Source organism: Nerophis ophidion, linkage group LG06, assembly GCF_033978795.1.
Source record: "Nerophis ophidion isolate RoL-2023_Sa linkage group LG06, RoL_Noph_v1.0, whole genome shotgun sequence".
In the NCBI taxonomy this organism is placed as follows: domain Eukaryota; kingdom Metazoa; phylum Chordata; class Actinopteri; order Syngnathiformes; family Syngnathidae; genus Nerophis; species Nerophis ophidion.
Window position 1 is genome coordinate 35,402,481 of NC_084616.1, and position 21,370 is coordinate 35,423,850.

Consider the following 21,370-nt stretch of genomic DNA (forward strand, 5'->3'; position numbering starts at 1 on the left):
ATGATCAGTCATATTTTGTCTATTCCGGAGAACCGGCGTTCTCTACAGTAGACATTTGATTTGAGTATAAAATATTTTCTCAGAGTTAGAGAGCGTTCTGCTGTTTTTAAGAACCTTCTGCAGAAAAGCTGGTCAAAGACTGTACTCTAGTGTTTTTAAGAATCAGCTTCAGAACACAATTTTTTTAACCAAACTCATGGACCATACGTTGATGAAGAAGAGAGGACCTAGAATAGAATATTGAGGAACACTACTAATATACCTGCAGAAGATGAACAAATGTCTACTCACTGCATCTGAAGAAAACAAGGTAAAGCAACTCAACAATGTGTAACTGCCAAAAAGGAGAGGACTTAAAGGGGTGACTTGAGAAAAGCCTCAGTTATGTAAATTGCAAGTTTGGACCTCAGTGTCCTATGTTTGCTAGCAAGGTTAAAATGCCAATGTGTTTACAGTGGTCCAACTTCCTCTATACAACAGTAGTGTTAGGGTCTTGGTCAAGGTGTTGACACCAGGATGCAGAGACGGGAGGAAAGGTTGAATTGTAAAAAGGAAAAAAATGTATTTGTCAAAAAAGGTTAACAAAAGGCTATGGGGGAGAAGCGCGCGCCATGTAACACAGACAAAAACTGGTTCCTCAGTGGTCGGCAAGGGGAAATGGCCAGGGAGCACTAAGCACAGCAAAAAAGTAATTAAACTCTCATGGATGAGAATATAACTCGCTGCATTAAACATCATCATCAACACAATTTGTTGACATAAACCCTCAGAGGTGCTACTTTACTTAAAAACAAAACAAAAAAGAGTAGCAAAAGCAGCTCCAAGCTTGCGTCACAAATTCTACACAGAATAGAATGATTAACGAGGCGATAATCCTGTTGACGGGACATATTGTCTTGATGTATTTAGAGCAGCCCCCCCCCCCACATACACACACACACACACACACACACTACTAAACATACATATACTGTACGTGAATGTGGCGCCTTTTCTCCTTCTGCAAAGCCGAGTAAGTGGGAGATCATTTATAATCCAGTGACAATATCTGGATTAGTAGGAAACGTCATGGTCATACTGATGAATGATGACAATCTTAAGTTTGTTTTAGATTGTTCTATTTTTACTTCTGTAAATAAAAATAGATCAAAACAATTATAAAGTGACCGCCACTGCAGAATACGGTGCAGCGTGGCTCAGATACTAAGGAGGCCATTCAGATACTTAAAGTTTTTTTTTTTTTTTAGATATAAGCATATTGTCTTTTACAAAACGGAAATTAATATTCAACAGGCTCTAATACAAAATTACAGGACAGAACAATAACAGATTAAAAATTAAAGCTGCAAGCAGCGTTGGTCGGGTCCGCCGTTGGCCGCCGCCGCCTCCGCCGCCTCCGTGTCCCGAGTCCCGATCTTAGTCAGACCAACATAGAGGTCTTTTTTTCATGTCTCTACGACATTCCTAACAGAAGTTACAAGCAGTTTTGTCTGGAAAAAGGTGACGGCTTTTTACAAAACTTTTATTTTGAAGGGGTAATTGCCAACTTCCTGTTGATTTCAACTGAAAGATGCCAATCATCAAAATGTAGGTCTAAGTGAGACCTACATTGAGGTTTTTGTTTCATGTCTGTCTGACGTTCCTACCAGAAGTTACAAGCAGTTTGATCTTTTTCCTCTTCCTAGGAGCAGTTTTTTCTGTGTTTTATTCAAAAATTGCAATAAAGCGCAATTTTGAGTTTTAAGGTTTGTTTTTTTCACTAGATCGCAATTTCTGCCAGTCCTGATGTGTGTGCCAAGTTTGGTGAGTTTTGAAGCATTTTAAGGGGGTCAAATTACAGCTCAAAGAGGCAAAAATAGCGTTTTTTTCAAAAATGTTGCTTTGAATGAGTTTTTGCAAAATTTCTGTTGATTTTGGGTATAGACGTTTTTTATTGGAAATGTAGGTCTTAGTCAGACCTACACAGAGGTTTTTGTTTCATGTCTCTACGACATTCCTAACGGAGGTTACAAGCAGTCTGTGTTTTGTCTCTTACTAGGGGGCGCTAGCGCGCAATTTTCATTTTTGGGGTTTGGTTGCTTAATAAGTTGGTCTGCCGCTCCATACCGATGTGAGTGTCAAATTTGGTGAGTTTTGAAGCATGTTAAGGGGGTCAAATTAGGGTGCGAAGGTGCGAGCGCGCCTTGGGTTGCCGTCCCCGAGCCCCAGGGCTTAAGACGCCTTCGTCCCACTATTTAATGCATTGTGAAAGTAATGCAGTTGTTGTATTGAAGCGAAAATATCTAGCTTCCTGTTGATTTTTGCCAAAGTATGTTAATTATTCAAATGTAGGTCTAAGTCAGACCTACATAGTGGTTTTTGTTTCATGTCTCTCTGACATTCCTACCGGAAGTTACAAGCAGTTTTATCTTTGTTTTCTTCCTAGGAGCAGTTTGTCCGTGTTGTATTCCTAGGGGGCGCTAGAGCACAATTTTGAGTTTTGGAGTTTGGTTTTTTCATCAGCTCGCAATTGTTGCCAGTCCTGATGTGTGTGCCAAGTTTGGTGAGTTTTGAAGCATTTTAAGGGGGTCAAATTACAGCTCAAAGAGGCAAAAATGACATTTTTTAGGAAAATTTGCGCAGGGGTTCTTTGAACGCGCGTAAAATCAAAACCGGAAAACTTATCACAATTTTGTCCGACCACTTTTTTTAAAAGGGTTCAATCCCTCTCCTGTGCGAGTTTGAAGCCGAAACGACAAACGCACTGGGAGGAGTTTCGATTTGAAAAAGGTGACGGGTTTTCACGAAAACTTTTATTTTGAAGGGGTAATTGCCAACTTCCTGTTGATTATTTCTGCTAGCTGTCAATTACTAAAATGTAGGTCTAAGTAAGACCTACATAGAAGTTTTTGTTTCATGTCTTTCCGACATTCCTACCGGAAGTTACAAGCAGTTTTGTCTGTGTTTTCTTCCTAGAAGCAGTTTTTTCTGTGTTTTACTCAGAAATTGCGCTAGAGCGCAATTTTGAGTTTTTAAAAAAAAAAATTTCATTAGATCCCAATTTCTGCCATTCCTGATGTGTGTGCCAAGTTTGGTGAGTTTTGAAGCATTTTAAGGGGCTCAAATTACAGCTCAAAGAGGCAAAAATTGCATTTTTTGTGAAAATTTTGCTTTGAATGGGTTTTTGCAAAATGTCCGTAAATTTTTGCCCCAGAAGATACAATTATGAAATTTAGGTCGAAGTCAGACCTACATAGAGGTTTTTGTTTCATGTCTCTACGACATTCCTAACGGAAGTTACAAGCAGTCTCTTTTTTTTTTTCCTAGGGGGCGCTATTGCGCAATTTTGATTTTTATGATTTGGCTGCCTAATATGTTGGGAAGGCATGAAAGACCGACGTGTGTGTCAAATTTGGTGAGTTTTGAAATATGTTAAGAGGGTGAAATTGGGGCGCGACGGTGCGGAAGAAAGAAAGAAAGAATAAAACGTTACAGGAACAATAGGGTCCTTGCCTATGGCAAAGGACTCCTGTGGAGTCCTTTGCCATAGGCAGGGCGGACCCTAATAAAACCATAAAACATAGACACGAAATGGAAGCTATAAAAGATGATGCAAGTGTTCATCTATTTTTGTTAAAAGAGGAACTGCACTTTTTTCTGAATTTTGCCTATCGTTCACAATAAGTACGAGGGACAAGAAGAAAAACGTATTTTTATTTTTATTTTATTTTATTACCAGAAACACCATGCCTACCGTTAAGCATTGTGGTGGTAGTATTATGCTCTGGGCCTGTTTTGTTGACAATTTAACTGGTGCTTTACAGAGAGTAAATGGGACAATGAAAAAGGAGGATTACCTCCAAATTCTTCAGGACAACCTAAAATCATCAGCCCGGAGGTTGGGTCTTGGGCGGAGTTGGGTGTTCCAACAGGATAATGACCCCAAACACATGTCAAAAGTGGTAAAGGAATGGCTAAATTAATTAGAATTAAGGTTTTAGAATGGCTTTCCCAAAATCGTGACTTAAAAACTATTTTGAGAACATGTGGATAATGCTGAAGAAATAAGTCAATGTCAGAAAACCAACACATTTAGCTGAACTGCATCAATTTTTTTCAAGAGGAGCACAGACTTGCCAGAAGCTTGTGGATGGCTACCAAAAGCGCCTCATTCCAGTGAAACTTGCCAGGGACATGTAACCAAATATTAACATTGTTGTATGTAAACTTTTGACCCAGCACATTTTCAGTAGACCAATAATAAATTAATAAATAAACCAAACTTCATGAATGTTTTTTGTGACGAACAAGTATGTGCTCCAATCACTCTATCACAAAAAATAAGAGTAGAAATTATTGGAAACTCTAGACAGCCATGACATGATGTTCATTATAAGTCAGTGGTTCTTAACCTTGTTGGAAGTACCGAACCCCACCAGTTTCATATGCGCATTCACTGAACCCTTCCTTAGTGAAAAATAAATTTTTGATTCTTTTTTTCATATTCAAGAAAAAGTTATATGTTTTTTTACTGGTGCACAAAATGAACCATGCATGAACATCACCTTGCTCAAAGAACAAAACCAAGACAGAGCATGAACTCACAACAAATTACACACCTTAAACACATTACCATGAATTGATTGACGTGGACCCCGATTTAAACAAGTTGAAAAACTTATTTGGGTGTTACCATTTAGTGGTTAATTGTACAAAATATGTACTGTACTGTGTATACTGTACTGTTTCATATAATGTATTCTCTTCCTTTGCAATCTGCTAGTAAAAGTTTCAAATCGATCAATCAAACAACCTGCAAATCAGATGGAAAATTAGAGGGAACATTGTTTGGGGGTATCCATAATACGCTGTCAGGGAGAACTTTTTATTTATTCGATAAGTCGGATGTGTCCTTATCTCCATGGCGGAGGATCCGCCAAACCCCTGAGGCTGACTCACCGAACCCCTAGGGTTCGATCGAACCCAGGTTAAGAACCACTGTTATAAGTGTATGTAAACTTTTGACAACAACTGTACATACCGGTATATTAAAACATTGACGTTTTTAAAAGATAGATTGTGATGCTTTTGGAGAAGGGTTGGCCGTGGTTGCATTTGAAATCGGAAAATGCCACCACAGACGAACATCTTACAGACAGACTCAGAAAGTGGGTTGTAAATGTGACTGCGGGGCAAAATATACACCAAAGTATATCCAATACATTGTATCTAGCTCACAAGGCAGTGTGTTAAATGTAGTTTAAAATAATCGTAGGTCCCCTTTAATCTAAATGTCAAATGACTTGTATTTATATAGCTCTGTTCTCTAGACACTCCCAGCACTTTACATATTGAAACCCATTATCTACATCTTTACGTTTCTATATTCAAACCAGTGTGTGTGCCACTGGCAGCAGGTGGGTAAGGTGTCTTGCCCAAGGACACAACAGCAGTGACTAAGTTGGTGTAAGCGGGGCTCGAACCTGGAACCCTCAAATCGCTGGCACGGCCGCTCTACCAACCGAGCCATGCTGGCACCAACAAGCCCTTGACAGTTAAAATGCATGTCCTCCCTTCATTAACCGTAGGTGTTGTATCACCCCTCCAGTCACATGAACAGCAGGTTCGGGGATCTAAATGGATATAGACAAAGGTCAGCGATGGAATAATAAATGAGACCACACGGCTCAAACACAAGACGACAATGCTACCCAACATGCGAAGGATAAGGACGTGTAATGTGAACAAATGTGAAGCAGTGCCTTATTTTGTGTTCCTGCAACACAATATTGCCCAGTTGGGACAGAACAACAACAGGTAAATGCCAGTAAAGTGTCTGTCCCCCCCTCAAAGGTTGCACCACCATGCCCTGAGGAGTAGGGCTGTCAGTACGTGGACACAATCAGGACTGTACCATTCATAAGATGCAAGGGGGGAAAATGGTGGGAACAGGAGGGAACAGTGATGCTCAGCTGCGCAAAACCCCCCCCGAACACACGGGACAGCAGTGTTCACCAGCATGTTTAATTTGTGACCTGGCAACCTGCCTCTCCAGAGGGTGGCTGGTTGCATGGTGCGCCAATGATGGAGAATGTATGATGACAGGTTTGTGGTAAACAGCACATGTGCACACAACTGCCATTGACCATTGCTCAACAACAATAATGCAGTGAGCTCAGTGGGGAATGCCATATTTTGCATGGATGTTAAAAACAACTATTTATGTTACGGTAGAGCTGGTATGTTGTCGTCAGTGTGTAACTGTTTATTTATTTTTAATTTGTGTCAAACTTTTTAAAATCAAACCCGAATTTAATTATATGCATTGTTTGTACTTTAATTCATATGAAATTATGGTAACACTTTAGTGTGGGGAACACATATTCACCATTAGTTAGTTGCTGATTAACATACAAATTAATAACATATTGGGTCTTAATTAGTCATTATTAAGTACTTATTAATGCCTTATTCTGCATGGCTTTATTATACAACCAGTAAGCCATTAACTAAGAGTCTTCCCTCAATAACTTTAGAATTAACCCTAATCCTAACCCTTATATGTTCCCCTAGTGTCCAGATAACTCTAAATTAAGTTTTTGTTACTTTAATGAGCAACTAATTAATGGTGAATATGTTCCCCATACTAAAGTGTTACCGAAATGCTGTATGTTTTAGTGCAAAATAACACATTTATCACAATGAAAACATTAAGTTGCTTATGTTCTTGGCACAACCCTGACCAAAGATTCCATCCATCCATCCGTTTTCTACTGCTTATTCCCTTTGGGGCTGCGGGGGGCGCGGGTGCCTATGTCAGCTACAATCGGGCAGTAGGCGGGGTACACCCTGGACAAGTCGCCACCTCATGGCAGGGCCAACACAGATAGACAGACAACATTCACACTCACATTCACACACTGGGTGTTATGTACGTGAAGGGTGGAAGGAGACGACAACACGAAAAAACTCAGGTTACCAGGTTTATTGTAACTTTTGATGATTGTGTGGGATGTGTATGCCTCTCGATTTGTTGGTTGCAGGACTAAGTGGGAAATCAACAATGTAAATAGTACCAGCGGATGTTGTACGTGCGTGATTGATGAAATCTTCATCAGTCCAAGAGGGTGAGGCAAAAGGGAAGTCTAGGGACAGGCAGGAGGTCGAGGGCAGGAGAGAAGCGACAAAGGGTCATGTCCAACCAGGGGTCGAAGGTCAAGGGAGACAATCCAAAAATCCAGATGGAGGTTGAGTAACAAAACTCGAGCACACAGAACACACCGGGCACTGCGAGGGAAACCAGGGACAAGAGTCAACAAGACAACAAGGGACACGGAGAACAAGAGCGAGAACAGCGAGAGGGAAGCCAGAGACGTAATGCTTACTACAGAGAGTTAACGACGTTCCGGCGCAGGTTCTAAGGAGTGACTGGTCTTTATGCTGTCCTCCTGATTGCTGTCAGGTGGGCTGATTGCTGTCAGTCTACAACTGCGGCGAAGCGTGGGTGTGAAGTACTCAGAGCGTGCGGGGGCGTGTCCTGGCATGCTGCCAGACAGAGTGTTTAATCTTGCTGTGGAAGGATTGTGGGTTTGAGACCGCGCTGTGACAGTACCCCCCCTCCTTAGGCGAGGCATCTGACGAGCGTCTGAGGGCCCCCAGGTTGGCACGGAAGAAGTCCTCCAGAAGAAAGGGGTTGGCAAAGTAGGAGGCCGGCACCCAAGATCTGTCCTCTGGTCCGTATACCTCCCAGTCGACCAGATATACCAGCCCCCTACCCTGTCGACGGACCCTGAGGATCTTCTTTACCATCCAAATCGGGTCACCGTCTTCAAAGAACCTAGGAGGGGGCGGGGCAGGGGTAGAGGGGGATAGAGTGCTCTCTGCCACCGGTTTTATCTGGGACGCGTGAACTACCGGATGTCGCTTGACTGAGGGTGGGAGAGCCAATTTAACAGATGCCGGGTTGATTTTGGAAATGATGGGATAAGGACCAACAAAATGGGGAGCTACATTCTTGGATGGTACCTGGAGGCTAAGGTCCTTGGCTTCCAGGTACCTCCAGGGTAGCAACATGACACGTTGTCCTGACTAATAGGAAGGTGCCGGGATTTGCACTGCGACATATCCTCTCGGATGCCCTCACCAGGGCCGAACGGGCGGCTCTCCACACTCTCTGACATCTCTTGGTGTGAACCTTTCTAGATGGTACTGCAATCTTGAGCTCCTGTTGTGGAAACATGGGATGTTAGTAGCCCAAAGAACATTCAAAAGGGGACATACCGGTGGCGGAGCTCTTCATGGCGTTGTAGGAATACTCCACCCAAGGGATGAACTTGTTCCAGGAAGAGGGCTAATGTTGGGCAACGCAGCAAATCATGGTCTCCAAACTCTGGTTGGCTCTCTCGGCTTGCCCATTGGTAGCTGAGATAGGCACCAGCACCCCCCGCAAACCAAAGGGAATAACCGGTAGATAATGGATGGATGGATGGATGGATGATGCTGATGAGCATCAGCGATTTTACATGGCGATTTCAACACCTCGAAATTTGGTAATGAAAATGAAAATGAAAATGCACGTTACAATCAAACATCTGGTGTGTAATAAATACAATAATTACAAACTAAAAACTTTACAGGGTGCAACATAGGACTAGACTGGCGCAATCAACTTAATAGCAAGGACTACTTCCAAACTAGGCAAAACAATGTAGTCTATACACACCTCCCATCTAACATTTTGGAATTACAACTGCGTGCAAAACATGCTAATGAATTTTAACAAATTAGACTCGGAAGCGTAATAAAACAATAACAACTGGACATCACAGCTATATTAATCAGCTTTTTTTTTAAACGTAAAACAGTTTATTTAATTATTAAAAAAGATAGAATTTGTTATGTCGACATCGAGAGAAGTTAGATGAGATGGTTAGGGCATCTGGTCAGGATGTGTTTAGGGCATGTTTGGCCTGGAGAAGGCCACGGAGAAGGACACGTTGGTCAGACTATGTCCCCCAGCTGGCCTGGCAACGCCTTGGGATCCCGACGGGGAACTGGATGAAGTAGGTGGGGAGAGGAAAGTCTGGGCTTCTCTTCTTAGGCTGCTGCCCCCGCGACTTGACCTCGGATGAGCGGAAAATGAATGGATGACATGGATATTTGTTAACACAGAGAAAAGTACAAAAAATTGGTACCGAACAGTAACGGTATCGATTCTGAGGTACCTTGAATCGTTACTGTATCGATTCAAATGTGAAAGTTACCCTATTTGGAATTTTTACTGAGTAAACATGGACCAAACCAAAACTACACATCACAGAACGTGAACTGCTAAAGCACCAAGAAGGAAATAAATTTACATGTTTGGTCCTGCACTAGGTACCCCATATTTGTAATTGTATCAGTGTAGACACAGAAATGGACTCTGTCTGAATCTCAAGGTGTCGACACTGATACAATTACAAATGTAATGCGGTGCATATATATATATATATATATATATACAAATCCTCTTTCCAGTGTTCTATTTGTATATATATATAAATATGTGTGTATATACAGTATACACAAATATATACATATATGTACAGTATACATATACACATTTGAAAATCCTCTTCCCAGTGTTCTATTTTTATCTCTATCTACATTCTCACCGTCACTATGAACACTACCTAGAGTGTGTTCCTGAAGCTTTACAGTGAGTAATGCTGCAGCAGAAAAGTCAATGTGACAATGGCCAGGGGACACCGCTTCTCCTCTTGCATGATTTAAAGGTGTGATAAGCTCTATGTTTACATATCAGGTCACACGTCACATACAATCACAAACAAAAGCACGAGGCCAGGGTTAACCAACGGGTAATGTTGTGCTCCACTAAAGTGACCCATTCACAGACGTACAGCCAAATACCAGTAGGTACTACAGGGTGGAAAGAGTGAATTGGGAGGAGAGAAAAAATACTTGCAGGCTGAATAACCATCATATGATCTGTGGTTGCCATGGAAACTGATCCCAGCAGTCAGCCCTTGGAAAGTGAGTCACATGAATTGAAGGAGACAGGAAACACACTGCGCATATTTGCTGTAGGATGACGCAGTAACGTGTATGCATGCGGTGTGTGTGTGTGTGTGTGTGTGTGTGTGTGTGTGTGTGTGTGTGTGTGTGTGTGTGCGTGTGTGTGTGTGTGTGCGCGTGTGTGTGTGCGTGTGTGTGTGTGTGTGTAAAAGCGATGTAACACAATGTTTTCTACAAACTGTACATTAGTTTGAATTTTGTCAAGTTAAAAACATTTATATGAAAATCAAAATAAACGCCTGAATACACCTGTCACTTCAACAGATGCTATGTCTGAGAAGCAGCAAATTATATCTTTAAATGCGCTAATAATCATTGCAAAATGTATATAATTTCACTCATTCTGACAACCGCAGTGCCACTCTGCTAGTTTTGGTGGAAAATGGAAGAAAACATCTTAGGACAGACTACAATTTTTCTACAATCGTCTCTATGTTTCAAAGGCATACCCGATACAAATCCTCATTTTGTTCCTAGCTTTGTCATCAACAGGTTGGGAATCGTAACGACGCCTTTTAAATTTACTAAGGTCTGACATGTTTAGTAACTTTACCAGTGGCAGTAGATCGACGAAGGTGGCGGTGCATAAATGGCAACCTTAATGTGACACACTCACAGACTTTTTAATTGGTCAAACGGTGGAGGGCTGAGCGGGGCATCGAAATGAAAACAACAACAATATTTCGGGGCTGTAAATCTAATTTTGAAGCGAGCATATCCCGTTATCAGGTATAAAGGTATTTGAAAAAAACATGATTTATTTATGCGTTTTGAAAAATCAGGGCCATTTAATGATCACTTGACATGAATTTATTACATATGGCACCTTTAAGTAACACATAATTATTCTTAACTGCGATAAAAGTGTCAAAATAAGTTAACCACAGTTAAACAACCATCTTTTAAATGTTATCATTTTAATGGAGAGAGACATGACTCTCAAGGTAGAACTATTGTCCAATAACGGAAGGGTTCCCTGTTTGAATCCCCACGTGCTGCATTCTTGGCAAGATAATTTACCCATAGGGTCATCCAAACATCATGTTTACTTCACTGACCAAGAGTCTTACCCATGACCTGGATCTAGTGAACACGTTGAAAGCATAAGACAAAAACACGCAGTACAAATTGCAGATGTGAAATTTTTATTTTTTTATTTTTTCGTTAACATTTTGTAAGTTCCACTGCAGTCCAAGCAATATTATTGGGAAACAATATGCCCTGCATATTCCTGGATTTTTTAAAATATTATATTTAGATAAGATGGTAACAATTATTTATCTATACAAATTTTAAAATGTCGACAAATGCATTTGCAACTAAAAAAAAGTAAAGAAAAAGCCCAATCAATAAAAAAAGTAAAACAATCAAATGTACATAAGTTTTCACAGCCTTTGCATGACACGACAAGTCAAACACAAATACAAATGACGGAATAGAAATTGGGGCAGCACGGTGTGAGAGGGGTTAGTGCATCTGCCTCACAATATGAAGGTCCTGAATAGTCCTGGGTTCAATCCCCGGCTTGGGATCTTTCTGTGTGGAGTTTGCATGTCCTTCCCGTGACTGTGACTGTGTGAATGTCCCACTTCCAAAGACATGCACCTGGTGATAGGTTGATTGGCACCACTAAATTGCCCCTAGTGTGTGAATGTTGTCGGTCTATCTGTGTTGGCCCTGCGATGAGGTGGCGACTTGTCCAGGGTGTACGCGCCTTCCACCCGATTGTAGCTGACATAGGCACCAGCGCCCCTCGCGACCCCAAAGAGGAATAATCAGTAGAAAATGGATGGATGGATGGATGGATGGATGGATTAGAAATTAAAAGAGTAAACCAAACCAAATGTCTAAGTGTATTGATTGGTGATAAAATTAACTGGAAATCTCATGTAAAAAATATACAACATAAAATAGCAAGAAATACGTCAAAAATGAGTAAAGCAAAACATGATTTAGACCAAAAATCTCTCCATATTCTCTAATGCTTGCTAGTGTTACCATATCTGAGTTACTGTGTAGAAATATGGGGAGACAACTACAAAAGTAAACTTCATTCACTAACTGTGTTAAAAAAAAGATCAGTTATAATAATACATAATGTTCGATAGAGAGAACATACAAACCCTTTATTTATTGAATCGAAAATACTGAAATTCCACAACATAGTGAATTGGCAAACAGCTAAAACTATACACACAGCAAACTACAATCAGCTGCCCAAGAATATTCAACAATTCTTCTCAACAAAAGAGGAAAAATATAATCTTAGAGAAAAATGTAATTTAAAACATTTGTTCGCACGTACAACACTTAAGACCTTCAGTATATCTGTATGTGGAATTAAATTATGGAATGGATTAAACAAAGACATCAAACAATGTACTAATATGATCCACTTCAAGAAACTCTTTAAACTTAAAGTGTTTACAAAGTACAAAAAAGAAGAACCATGTCAAACATTCTGAATTTTTTTCATCCACCCATTCATTTTCTAGATATTCTTACTTATCTCATCATATGAAATATAATTTACTTCACAAATTATTATTTATTTATTTTTAACGTTATTATTAATGAAGTATATTGTGAATAAATTGAGAACAGGAAGTGAACAAAAGTTTTAGGAACTGCTAAGTAAAGGAAAAGTTGTACGATTAAATAAGCTCTGCAACTTCCTACTCCTTTTCAAACATGTTGAATAGAGAAACTTGAAATTGTGATTTATTATGTTGTAGGTATGCATGTTCCAAATAAACACAAACTCAAACTCAACACTTTGTTGATGCACCTTTGGCAGCAATTACAGCCTCAAGTCTTTATGAATACAATGCCGCAAGCTTGGTACACCTATTCATGCGCAGTTTCAACCATTCACCTTTGCCCATTCCTCTTTGCCGCACCTCTAAAACTCCATTGAGTTGGCTGGAAAGTGTTGGTTTTCATCCAGGATGTCTCTGTACATTTTAATTTTCCTGAAGGAATGCTCCTAAAGGAATCAGTAAAGTACTATCTATCTATCTATTGCTGCATTCATCTTTCCCTTCTACCCTGGCTCTATTTCCAGTTCTTGCCCACATCTGCGGTCCAGTCCAAGGTTTCTCATTGTCATCCCATTGTGTTGAGTTTTTTATTGCCCTGATGTGGGATCTGAGCCGAGGATGTTGTTGTGGCTTGTGCCGCCCTCTGAGACACTCATGATTTAGGGCTACATAAGTAAAAATTGATTGATTGATTTATTTATATCCATCCATCCATTTTCTGCCTCTTGTCCCTTTCTGGGGTCGCGGGGGGTCGCTGGAGCCTATCCCAGCTGCATTCGGGCGGTAGGCGGTATACACTCTGGACAAGTCGCCACCTCAACCCCGCCCACCTAAACCGACGCAGGAGGGGTTGGTGGGCGGGGGGGGGTTGTTGCTAGCAGGGTTTATAATGTATCCTGGAATAGTCATGGTTGCATGGGATTCTGGGTATTTGTTATGTTGTGTTTATGTTGTGTATGAGTGCGGATGTTTTTCCAAAATGTGTTTGTCATTCTTGTTTGGTGTGGTTCACATTGTGGCGCATATTTGTAACAGTGTTAAGTTGTTTAAACTGGCACCCTCAGTGTGACCTGTATGGTTGTTGAACAAGAATGCCTAGCAATCGCATATGTGCGTCTGCAAAAGCCACAGACGACACGTGACCTGCCTGTTAAGCTGTCTATACAATTTGTGGAGGGCACTAAAGACAGTGCCATCGTAGCATGCCCCTTACTTTTGTTGATTGGGAGTTACACAGCAGACGTTCGAGGGAATAGTCACTCTGTTATCCGCGAGTCTCCCTGACAAATCGGGAGGAATTGTATGCGTGATGCTAATAAGGGGCATTAATATAAAACTCACTGGCCGCACTAACATCAAATCTTCATATTTAATTGCGGGTCACGTGTCTGAGACCCCTGGTTTGTACATAGCACAAATCCAAACTAAATTCTCTATACAATGTTATTTCATTATAAATTTCAAGAGTCTTGTGGCTCCCATTATTTTGTGAAACGGGTCAAAATGGCTCTTTGAGTGGTAAAGGTTGCCGACCCCTGTTCTACGGGTAACAAATGCATATATATGTCATCAAAACATGCTGTGTGTACTGGTATAAATTGTGAATGGGGCGTGGGATTTGTGTCTACAGCGCCAATATACCTGCAATACTGCAGCTGTTTTGTCTTTTGTTTAGTTTCATGGTCATCTGCTGACGTGAGCGCAGAAAGATGAGTCAAACCTGCGTCACGCATGATCGTGACTTGCCATAGTAATGTTTTTTTTTTTTTTTTTTGTACTTTGCGCCACCACCAGCACGTGGAAAGGAAGTGTAGAGGTATATGTGCACAGCACGTAACTCCTCCATCGCCCCCATAGACGCCATCCACACCATGCCCACTCTACCTCCGCGGATTTAATGGTATTATTATTATTATTATTATTATTTTTACCAGAGCACAATAGTCTCCTGCGTCAGACCTGCCGCGCCATGCGTGTCCTGTGAGCGCCAACCGCCGCCTGGCTGGATCCTCCACGAGCGCAGTGATGTTGCACACGGACTTACAGTAGCAGAGCCTCGATGAAGAACATTTCATTCGCCACGGCGTCCTAACGTCCTAACGCTACCTCCACTTTTCAGAAGGTAGGTGCTGTCTTCTCTTTTTTCCCCCCCTTTGGTTTGACAATCTTACGACTCCTTTCGTGTCAATTGAAATTAGTTCCTCATCGTCCACTCCTACTCCGCCCAGCATTTGTTTGTACTTCTTGTAAAGGGGCGCCATTTCCCCCCCACCTTAACACGCGGCAAGCATCACTTTAGCATCGTTTGTCATTCATCACCATGCACATTTGTCTCTTCATTGGGACGATCAGCGCCATGTCCTTATTTGTTTAGTGATTCAATTGACCTTGATGAGGCAGCAGAGGTCATATCCACCTTTAGCACAATGTAGCTCCTGTCTGTTGTTCTTATCTCCATATATAGAGAAGTTGTATTTCCCGTTCTGTTTAAAGTCTAAATGATATTCATGTCATCTAAATGGCATACAGTAAAACTAATTATTGCCAAGGTGTCAAAGTCAAGGCCCGCGGGCCAGATCCGGCCCACGAATGAATTATCTATGGCCCCCATTTTTATGACTTGATGGGATACAAATACATTGCAATGGGGATAGGTTGATTGGCAACACTAAATTGGCCCTAGTGTGTGAATGTGAGTGTGAATGTTGTCTGTCTATCTGTGTTGGCCCTGCGATGATGTGGCGACTTGTCCGGGGTGTACCCCGCCTTCCGCCCGACTGTAGCTGAGATATGCGCCAGCGCCCCCCGGGACCCGAAAAGGGAATAAGCGGTAGAAAATGGATGGATGGATGGGTCCTTTTGATTGATTGATTGATTGATTGAGACTTTTATTAGTAGACTTCACAGTACAGTACTTATTCAGTACAATTGATCACTAAATGGTAACACCAGAATAAGTTTTTCCAACTTCTTTAAAGGCCTACTGAAATGAGATTTTCTTATTTAAACAGGGATAGCAGGTCCATTTTATGTGTCATACTTGATCATTTCGCGATATTGTCATATTTTTGCTGAAAGGATTTAGTAGAGAACATCCACGATAAACTTCGCAACTTTCGGTGTTAAGAGAAATGCCCTGCCTCTACCGGAAGTCGCACACGATGATTCTGATGTTTTTAGAGACATTTACTAGGATCATTCTGGGAAATCCCTTATCTTTCTATTGTGTTGCTAGTGTTTTAGTGAGTTAAATAGTACCTGATAGTCGGAGGTGTACATCCACGGGTGTCTTGACGCCAATGTCTCAGGGGAGTCGACGGCAGCTTTATGGACGACACAAGCTCAGCTTTTCTTCGGTAAGAAGAGACTTTTTACCACAATTTTCTCACCGAAACCTGCTGGTTGATATTCCGTCGTGATTCATGTTTGCTTGACCGCGCCTCGATCCATAGTAAAGCTTCACCACCCGTAATTTTAAACAAGGAATCACCGTGTGTTTGTGTGGCTAAAGGCTAAAGCTACCTAACTCCATCTTTCTACTGTGACTTCTCCAATATTAATTGAACAAATTGCAAAAGATTCAGCATCACAGATCTCCAAAATACTGTGTAATTATGCCGTTAAGGCAGACGACTTTTAGCTGTGTGTGTGTGCAGTGCTCATATTTCCTTAAAACCTGTGACGTCTTGCGTACACGTCATCATTACACAACGTTTTCAAGACGAAACTCCCGGGAAATTTAAATTTGTAATTTAGTAAACTAAAAGGGCCGTATTGGCATGTGTTGCAATGTTAATATTTCATCATTGATGTATAAACTATCAGACTGCGTGGTGGGTAGTAGTGGGTTTCAGTAGGCCTTTAAGTCGGGGTCCATGTTAATCAATTCATGGTATAAATATATACTTTCAGCATAATACAGTCATCACACAAGTTAATCATCAAAGTATACACATTGAATTTTTTACATTATTTACAATCCGAGGGGTGGAATGTGGAGGGGGTTAGGTTTGGTTCGTATCAGCACTTCAGTCATCAACAATTATGTCATCTGACAAATGGACATTGAAACAGTGTAGGTCTGACATTGTAGGATATGTACAGCGAGCAGTGAACATAGTGAGCTCCGAAAGCATACAAACAAGTATATACATTTGATTATTTACATTTGATTATTTACAATCCGGGTAAGTGGGATGTGGAGAGGGGAGGGTGTTAGTCTAGAGTTGTAGTTGCCTGCAGGAGGTTTTTGGAGGTGCTGGGGTACCAGGAGGTGCATGCGTAATTGAAAAAGGGTTGAATGAGAGTTCCCGCTAGAATCTTCACAATTATTTTGTTGATCAGAGAGGAGATCCATCCATCCATTTTCTACCGCTTATTCCCTTTGGGGTCGCGGGGGGCGCTCGTGCCTATCTCAGCTACAATCGGGCAGAAGGCGGTGTACACCCTGGACAAGTCGCCACCTCATCGCAGGGCCAACACAGATAGACAGACAACATTCACACTCACATTCACACACTAGGGCCAATTTAGTGTTGCCAATCAATCTATCCCATGGTGCATGTTTCTGGAAGTGGGAGGAAGCCGGAGTACCCAGAGGGAACCCACGCAGTCACGGGGAGGACATGCAAACTCCACACAGAAAGATCCCGAGCCCGGATTGAACCCCAGACTACTCAGGTCCTTTGTATTGTGAGGCAGACGCACTAACCCCTCTGCCACCGTGAAGCCCCAGAGAGGAGATTCTACATAGCTCGGTTAGTAGTGCGGCTGTGCCAGCAACCTGATGGTTTGAGGTTTGATCCCCGCTTCTGCCATCCTAGTCACAGTCTTTGTGTCCTTGGGCAAGACACTTCACCCACTTGCTCCAAGTGGTTTAAAAATGTAACTTAGATAGTGGGTTTCACTATGTAAAACACTATGAGTCAATAGAGAAAAAAGCGCTATATAAATATCATTCACTTAATTCACCTATAACTTTCCTCTGCAAAATGTTCGATTGTGGAGGCGTTGCCAGATTGCAAAGTAAACCACACCCCACCATGTCCAAATGTATCATAATTTATCCTTTGAATGTGTCCACTGTTAAAATATGTATCTTGGAGTCCTCACCACATTTTCTTTCCAGACACCGTCAAAAGTACATTTAGTAAACAATATATCGATTCATCCTGTCACAGCATTAGGTACACCTGATATCGAGCTGCATTGAAAAGCTGCTTTTAGCAACATTTATGTCACTGCATGTCAGTGTGTACATGCCAAGATTAGATCAAAATAATAATAGTGATAATAACAACCTGCCTTTTTTGTGTTTCCTCTTAGCCTGAATACCTAATGTCCAAATTAGTACATCCACCTCGCTGTGACATCATGAGGTAGCCAGATTGCAAAACCCTGCAAACAGAGGCATCCAAAAGAGCATGCAGGCTCACGCCAAAATGCATGAATCTTATGCTTTGATCCTTTGACATTGTTTTAACACAAATACCCAACATTGTAACAATAAATCAGAAAAAACAAGCCCTAACCCCATTTAACATGTTTATTAAACATGTTTAACATTATGTTCTTGTTAACAAGTAACTGTTATTCACATTAAAATGTGGCTATTACCATAGATATCCACACAGTCTATCGGCCAGGCCAATACGTTTCAATTCTAGTGAACGTGTCAGTTACTACTTCGTTACTACATTCGCACTATACGGTTCTGCCAGACCGAAGCCCTCAACCAAATATATTCAGAGCTTCTGTTTTTCACAGACCCCGGAACATGGCGGCTCAATTCAGCAAAAATCAGCTAAATTATCTGGTTTATTTTCAAAATAAAATACTGCTGATGGTATTTTTAACCTTGAAACATTTTAATAGGCAAGGACAGACCTGAAGTCAAGTTGTATGATGGATAAAGAGGTGCTGATTTTGGTGGTCCAAAAAACAAATAATAATGTTACAGGCATAACGTGGATAGCTATTTTGGGGGCCTGTGTGAACTGCGACCTGACGTGGGGGCGGAAAAAGCAGGGAATGAGTGTGTGTGGTAACTCACCAGAGAGTTTGTTACTGGTGTGTTGTTTTTTGCATTAAATACAAAAATAAAGGAGTTGTTCTGCAAGGCAAAGCTGATGTCCTTTGTAGTAGTCAAGTCGGTATTAATTGACGGACGGCAAAGCATGGAGAAGTTCCGAGGCGTAGCCATTCAGCAGCCATTAAGCATCACGTGAAATCTGAGGTTACGCCTTTTGTCTTATTAATGTAGTATTTTAAGATGGAAGTGCTTAAAAGAAAACAAAACAGTGTCATGCGGGATGTGCATAATACTTTATATTGGTCGACTGTTCCGTCATTTTGTTTGTACTCAAAATTTCCATACAGTGCAGACCTGGGCAAAACATGGCCCGCGGGCTGCATAACCCGAGGACGTTTCCCAAAATTAGTTTTTGACCTTTAACATGTAGACTGTAGTCGCCATTATGATGTGCAGCGCTGTTTTCAAATTACCGTAAGTTTCAAACTAATGCAAGTATTTCAATGGTTGGAAGCTGTGCTTTTGAGTGATGTACAAGTTATTACACTTATCTGTGTCTCAGCAGCTACAGGCAGACGAGGCAAGACGCAGTGTGGTCGAGGTTTGTTTACAAAGCGGCCAAAATGACTCGGAAGCTGAATTTTACAATAAAGTTCTTTGGAAAAGTGGTATCATATCTGATTGATTGGTGTTTTTTGCTCTTTGCGGTCATATTTTGCTGTATTTGTTCCAATTTCATTGAACTTTGCTTGATTTTTTTGTTTGCCTGGTGGTCTCTTTCAGTAAAAAAAATAAAAATTCCGTTTTTTCAGGTGGGCTGTCATAATGTTTGTAGCATTCTGTTAGACATTATTCTGAGTTTTTGTACTAGTGTTCTTGCAAAAAGGGACCCAAGAACACATACTGTACAACCGATTTTTACACACACACACACACACACACACACACACATATATATATATATATATATATATATATATATATATATATATATATATATATATATATATATATATATATATATATATATATATATTCTCGCCCGGAAAAGGGTAGAGTGCCATCTCCGGGTTGGGGAGGAGACCCTGCCCCAAGTGGAGGAGTTCAAGTAACTAGGAGTCTTGTTCACGAGTTTGTGAGATCGACAGGCGGATCGGTGCGGCGTCTTCAGTAATGCGGACGTTGTATCGATCTGTTGTGGTGAAGAAGGAGCTGAGCCGGAAGGCAAAGCTCTCAATTTACTGGTCGATCTACGTTCCCATCCTCACCTATGGTCATGAGCTTTGGGTCATGACCAAAAATATAAGATCACGGGTACAAGCGGCCGAAATGAGTTTCCTCCGCCGGGTGGCGGGGCTCTCCCTTAGAGATAGGGTGAGAAGCTCTGCCATCTGGGAGGAACTCAAAGTAAAGCCGCTGCTCCTCCACATCGAGAGGAGCCAGATGAGGTGGCTAAGGCATCTGATCAGGATGCCTTAGCCACCCTAGGGAAGTGTTTAGGGCACGTCCAACCGCTAGGAGGCCACGGGGAAGACCCAGGACACGTTGGGAAGACTATGTCTCCCGGCTGCCCTGGGAACGCCTCGGGATCCCCCGGGAAGAGCGAGACAAAGTGTCTGGGGAGAGGGAAGTCTGGGCTTCCCTGCTTAGGCTGCTGCTCCCGCGACCCGACCTCGAATAAGTGGAAGATGATGGATGGATATTTATATGTATATATATATATATATATATATATATATATATATATATATATATATATATATATATATATATATGTATATATATATATATATATATATATATATATATGTATATATATATATTATTTATCTGTTCACACCGACCCCAGACACATTTTTGTCTCTCAATGAGGCCCCCGAGTCAAAATAACCGAAGTCTGCTCTCGAGGGCCAACATGCTGTATTGTGTTCTTTAAATTTACTTGTTTGCTTCCGCAGCTGTCACCGCCAAATCGACTGACCATGAGCGCCAGTAAAAATTGATTGATTGATTGATTGATTGATACTTTTATTAGTAGATTGCACAGCTCAGTACATATTCCGTACAATTGACCACTAAATGGTAACACCCGAATAAGTTTTTCAATATTTGGAAAACTACCTTAAAATGTGTTGCCAGAGACGTCAGGATTTTGAGTCATTCTGCGTTGCAAATGGGTCAATTGCGTTAAAAAAATGATTAATTAAATTAATAATGACAAAGGATTAATCTAAATCAACACATTAACTTTGAGAGCCTTGTAGTTTATTTCAATGTGATATATGTGTTAGTGGTGCTGAAAAAAAATTGCCATTCTTTTTTATTCTGTTTCTGAATTCATTCATAATTTTTAACGAATGCACTTTTTTATTAACATTTTTTGTAAGAAAATACATTTAAAAAAATAAAGTTTTTAGGCCATTTTGTTGCTCACTCGCTGTGTGTATACGTCATATGTCAGCAGCCAAGAGCAGGTTTTTTTCAACGTATAATCTATTTTGAAAAGTTTTTTTAGTTTTTATACACAATTATAATTATTGCAAGAATCGATTTGAATCACATCCCTAATATTTATGCACTGCTTTGATGATAGGTAGCACATCATATGTAAGTTGCTACTCATTGTTTAAAGCATGCAAACAAAGACAGGGTTTATGTTTCAAAGCAGTTGGGATGCGTGTTACTAAGCAACAAGGAATCAACTGAATCAAATGAATTCTTCTTGTTAGTTGATATTCCAGCT

General features: G+C 41.0%; 1 protein-coding gene across 2 annotated transcripts in view; it reads left to right on the forward strand.

The window, feature by feature from the left end:
- The first annotated feature begins 14,363 nt into the window (after positions 1-14,363).
- Positions 14,364-21,370, forward strand: part of slc6a17 (solute carrier family 6 member 17) — a 69,856-nt gene continuing 62,849 nt past the window's right edge. The window contains exon 1 of one of the 2 annotated variants that reach the window (XM_061903564.1): positions 14,364-14,718. The gene's annotated coding sequence lies outside the window, so the exon portion shown is untranslated. The remainder of the gene's footprint in view (positions 14,719-21,370) is intronic. The other variant, XM_061903565.1, reaches the window with a different exon arrangement.